Consider the following 5,859-nt stretch of genomic DNA (forward strand, 5'->3'; position numbering starts at 1 on the left):
CCCAGCCCCACTGCCCAGGGCTTTGTCCTGGGCTCTCTTCTAAGAGTGTGTGCCTCCACTCCAGCTCCCAGCCCAGCCCCACTGCCCAGGGCTTTGTCCTGGGCTCTCTTCTAAGAGTGTGTGCCTCCACTCCAGCTCCTGCCCCAGCCCCACTGCCCAGGGCTTTGTCCCGGGCTCTCTTCTAAGAGTGTGTGCCTCCACTCCACCTCCCAGCCCAGCCCCACTGCCCAGGGCTTTGTCCTGGGCTCTCTTCTTTTCTCCTTCTATACTATTTCACTAGGTGATTTCAAGCTCCTAGGCATATAATTAGGGCAGCTACGGGCATAGTAGGCTGGGCCTAGAGTCAGGAAGACTCATTTGATGAGCTCCAATCCAGCCTCAGACACTAGCAGTATGATCCTGTGCTTAACCGTTAAGAGTCATTTAACCCTGTTTGCCTAAGTTTCCTCATCTGTAAAATGAGCTGGAGAAAGAAATGGCAAACTATGTTAGTACCTTTGCCAAGAACACCCCAATGGAGTCATGAAGGGTCAGACGTGACTGAACAACAGCAAAGCTATCATGAGCATCTCCATGCAGTTGATTTTTAGATGTACTTTCCCTAATTTCCAGACTCCAACTGCTTATTAGCATGACATCTCAAACTGGCTGTACGATAGATCCATTATACTCAAAATGTCCCAAACTGAACTTAATATTCCCCCCAATATCCTGTCTTCTTCTGAACTTCCCTCTAATTGTGGAGAGCACCACCACATCTATCGCTAGTCAACCAGGCATGAGGAAGTAACTATTCATTTTCTCTCTTGCTCCTCAAATCCAGCTGTTGCCAAGACTCATCAGTTTTACCTCTCTTATCTACACGCCTTTCTCTACTATACTACTTTGCTGACTATTCCTACTGTGACAAATCTCTCCCCACTATAATCCCTACTGCATTCAACTATCAAATTAATCTTCTGAAACCTCGAGTCTGACCATATCACCCTCCTATTCAATAAACTCTACTGTCTTCCTGTCACTTCCAAGATAAAAAATATAAAATCCTCTTTTGGTCTTCTAAGCCCTTCATAACCTGGCCCCTCCTACCTTTCCAGTTTTCTTAGACCTTTTTTACTCCTTGATCCAGGGGATGAGGTGCTTGGACCCCAGCCCTAGGACCATATCTCTCCTCAGTTCAAAGATACTATCTCTGGCAATAACTCGTGAGTGGGCCCCAGTGAGGCAAACTATCTTTCTCTGTGACAAGAACAAGCTGACCTCTGTAGAATTTCCCGTTGCATAAACAGGACTATTTTGTGCCAGGAGAACTCTCATGTACTGATTCCCACAGTTACCATATATAATCCAGAGGTCAAGCTATAGACATCAACTCCCAAGGCTCTCTTGTACCACCAGGAGTATCTGGTACTGTCTCCCTCAGATACCTTATACATTCCAGATGTCAAGATGTATGTTTGCTCCCTAATCTATCTTGTGTAACAGGACATTGACTACCCCTCCCTAACCACTTCCTAATCCAGGCCCACACCACCTAATTAGTGTACTTGGCCCACCATTCACTGAATTTTTTCTACATATGCTTTAACATCACCACCATTAAGTGGCTAGTTTCCTAAGGAGCTCTGCCCACTTTATTAGCATTACAATCAACTTTTGCCACTTGATTAGAAGACTGCTTGAGTCCTAGAATTCTTTCCAGACAATTCTGCACTGTACCTCAACATTCTGGGGTCCCCATGTTGAGGTTTTGGAGTTTAGGAGTTCAGGACCCCCAAATACCAACATACCAGGCTCTGCTGAATGAATTCAACTCAGGTCTTCTCTTGGCCAAAGAAAACAAAGTTTATTAAAGATTTGCCATATTGGGTAGACTCTTAAGGAACCTAAGCATTTGTGATGCTTGTATTGACAAATGACAATGACAAATTGTATTGACAATTTAACACAGACTGGGTCTGCACTAGATGGAGTCTCAGTCCCTTCATGGAGGCAAGATGGATCTTATATACAGAAAGACTGTGGGAGGGATCTAGGGCTGGTCAAGAGGAAGGATTTGGGGAGGGTCTTGAGGACGAGTTTAAGGAAGGTCTTGATGGAACTGAGGTCAGACTCCAGGAACCAAGAGAATGGGATTAAGGGTGGGAAGTAGCTGAGGGCTGCCTGGAGATAGTAGACAATGGAGGGCTAGGATAGTTTAGGGGTAACAGATATGCAGTGATGGTGATAATGGCAGGCTTATGGCCTAAGGCAAACACCAGATCTAGGGGGAAGATTCAAGGAATTCAAGGATTGCCAGAGACTTTACCCCATCACCTGTACCCCTAAACCACATCACAGTGACACTGGCCTCCTGGCTGTTTGTAGTGCCAATGGAATATTCACAGAACCCATGATCACTATAAATATACTGACTGTGACTATAAATATTCCCGCATGGTGCTTGATTGGAAAATATAACAGGCTCTCTATATAAAACACAGCAGCAAAACATTTATTCAGACACCAGAAAACCAAATCTCAATACCAGGAAACTGAATCCATCATAGTAACATAGAAGTTAATGCACCACAACTAGCAGAGAGCCACACCATTCTTTAGCCTTCCCACAAACCAATATAAGTCTAGCTGTCATAGCAGGTGTCAAAAAACCAACATTTGCTCACAAACCTGACTGAACTCCTTGCCTGAGCATCCTCCCTCTCCCATCATCTCTCTGGCTCTGACTCCCAGCTTCCTGTGGGCTCTCCTTCCCTTCAGAAAACTCCTCCCACCACAGGCTCCATGTGACTATATTTAGCCTATTAGAGGTCAGAGTTTACTTTCAAAGCAGGGGAAGTCTTCAAATTCCCATTCCCATTACACTGTTCCATGACCAAGACATCCATCTCTTCAACTCCAGACATTTTCTCTGACTGTTCCACATATCTGGAATGCTCTCCTCCCTTATCTCTGCCTATTGTCTTCCCTGGCTTCCATTAGTCCCCAGCTGATATTCCACCTTTTATAGGAAGTCTTTCTCCAACCCTTATAAATCTAATGCCTTCCCTCAGTTGATTATCTCTAATTTATTTATTCTGTCCATAGCTTGTTTATACATACATAGTGTGACATGTTGTCTCCCCCATTAAACTGTGAATTTCTTTTTTTTTTAAAGCAATAAAGGGTTAAGTAACTTGCTCAAGGTTACACGGCCAGTTATTTCTGGGTGTGGTGCTAAGTATCTGAGCCCGGGATTCGATCTCCAGGTCTTCTCAACACTGGAGCCGGTGCTCTTACTCACTGTGCTACCTCACTGCCCCAGAAACTGTGAATTTCTTTAAAGCAGAGGGTGTTTTTGTCCCCCCCTTTTAAAAAATATTTATTTATTTACTTTTAGTTTACAACATTCAGTTCCACAATCCCTTGAGTTTCAAATTTTCTTCCCCCCCTTTTTTTTGTATCCCCAATGCTTAGTACAGTGCCTGGCACATAGTAGGAACTTAATAAATGCTTATTCACCTATTCACTGAATTAGGATGGTGGCAATGTGAGTGGAGAGAAGGGGACAGAAGCAAGACAGATGAGATAGAATTGACCAAATTTGACAACCGATTGGATGTAGGGGTCAAGGATGTTTCTGTGGCTATGGAAGTGTGTGAGTAGAAGGATACTTCAATAGAAGTAGGGAAGGTTGGTGCAGGGGTGGTGTGCGGGGCATGTAGTGAATTCTGATTTAGACATATCGCTCTTGAGATGTGCATGAGACATCCAATTGTCCATTAAGTGATGCAGCACTGGAACTTAGAAGAAAAACCACAACTGGATATGTAGAAATGAGTTATCTATAAAGAGAAGATAATTGACTCTGGGAGCAAATGAGATCACTAAGAGAGAGGGTGTAGACAGAATCCCTTGTAACTGTACTGGTTGACTGACAATTGCCCCTCAGAGGGTATCACCATTGGGACACTAGCTGCAGTGACCTTTTCCTTGGCAGACTTTTGACAACCTCCTCTAATCCATTCTGTTCTTACCATTAGGGCATTAATGGAGACATGTTGTTTCCCTCATTAAACTGTGAATTTCTTTAAAGCAGAGAGTGTTTTTGTCCCCCCCTTTTAAAAATATTTATTTATTTACTTTTAGTTTACAACATTCAGTTCCACAATCCCTTGAGTTTCAAATTTTCTTCCCCCCCCTTTTTTTTTGTATCCTCAATACTTAGTACAGTGCCTGGCACTGTATTTCTGGCCATCATGGTCACCAATTTCTGGCCATCCATGGGCTATTCAGTAACTAAATTCCAAGTACTTCCATTAACACTTATTTCTTTGGAATTTAGGAATGCCTGCAGTTTCAGACAACTCACACAGTGACACCCTCTATTTCATCTTCCTTCTTCTATGAATTTTCTATCCCTCCCAGAGTCCATAAATCTGTTTAACAACCTCGTCATCTCCTTCAGTGAGTCCTCTTCAAATCAATGGTCTTCAGCACAGTAGGTCTCCTTCCACTACTTTGCACCTACTCTCCAACATCTAAGCAGCCACAGCAACTACTCACCCCCAGCAGGCAAGTGTACAACGTAAAATGATAGTGTAACTATGCTGCTTGTGCAAAATATACAGTATAACGACAAAAAAATACATCGCTTTAACACAGTCATACACCAGTTGCAAGGCTCTTGGGTTGCAAATAGAGTTTTCATGAGAGGAAGCAAATGTGACAAAAACAGCCAAATTGAAGCCTAGACCTTGAAGAGATTCTCAATTCTATTAATATAAGCAACTTACTCCAATACGCCAATGGATGTATGACATCATTTATGTGGGCATTTCATCCATTGGTGCTGATTCTGACCACTTGTAACAGCGTTAATGAGTAAAAGTAATTTACTATTACATATGCTTATTTAAGTTGACATTATATCATAAGACCAACATTCATCAATGCATGTAGTTAAACTTTATTGATTATCCAATAATATAAATAACACATCCTCTAAAAAGAAACCACCACCCTCATTCCTAAAGATCTTTAGTGAGCATGTCGCCTGCTTATGCTCATGATAATTTTCCCTCTCTGCTCAGCCATAAACCATGTGTCTTCTTCTGAGGGGGCATTCTGGTAAATCCCTGTCAGATGGAATTGGTCTTGATCAAACACAGAACACTTACATTTCCAAGTTTGTGGAATGTCAGAGTATGTCCTAGACTTGAACAAAGAGCAGACTGATGGGTAGGGCCTTCTCCGGTAGTTTTTTTTTTTATTTTTTATTCTGATTAAAGGTGCTTATAAATTACATTTAAGTGCTGTTTGGTGATCAATTATCTAAGCTTATAATGAAAGAAAAATCTAAATCAAAGCTTACATCATTAGCAAGTTTTTATTTACTAGTTTTGAGACATGCACATAAATGTTGTAGCAGTTATTTACCAATTTGTGGGATGTACACATCATGCCATTTAAATCTTCATCTTATTACAAAAAAAAAAAGTAGAGCCCTGGAATCAGGAAGACTGAAGTTTAAATCTAACTTCAGACGCATATTAATTGTGTGACTCTGGGCAAGTCACTTTACCTTTGTTTACCTCATTTTTTTCCACCTGTAAGAAGGGCATAATAATAGCACCTACTTCCCAGGATTGTTGTGAGGATCAAGTGAAATAACATATGTAAGGTGCTTGGCACATAGTCAGTGCTATATAAATGCTAGCTATTGCTGTTATTATTATTATCTGCAGGATTAAATACAGATTCCCCTATTTTGTATTTTAAATTTTTTACAACCTGGCTTCAGTCTTTCTCTTTGTGATCCTCAAATCAGGTTTCAAAATTGTACTCATACTTTCTCTCTTTTTTTTGTTTGTCAAGGCA

Source organism: Petaurus breviceps, unplaced genomic scaffold (assembly GCF_028583685.1).
Source record: "Petaurus breviceps papuanus isolate PSGF00001 unplaced genomic scaffold, PetGlider_PUasm1.0 38, whole genome shotgun sequence".
NCBI lineage: Eukaryota > Metazoa > Chordata > Mammalia > Diprotodontia > Petauridae > Petaurus > Petaurus breviceps.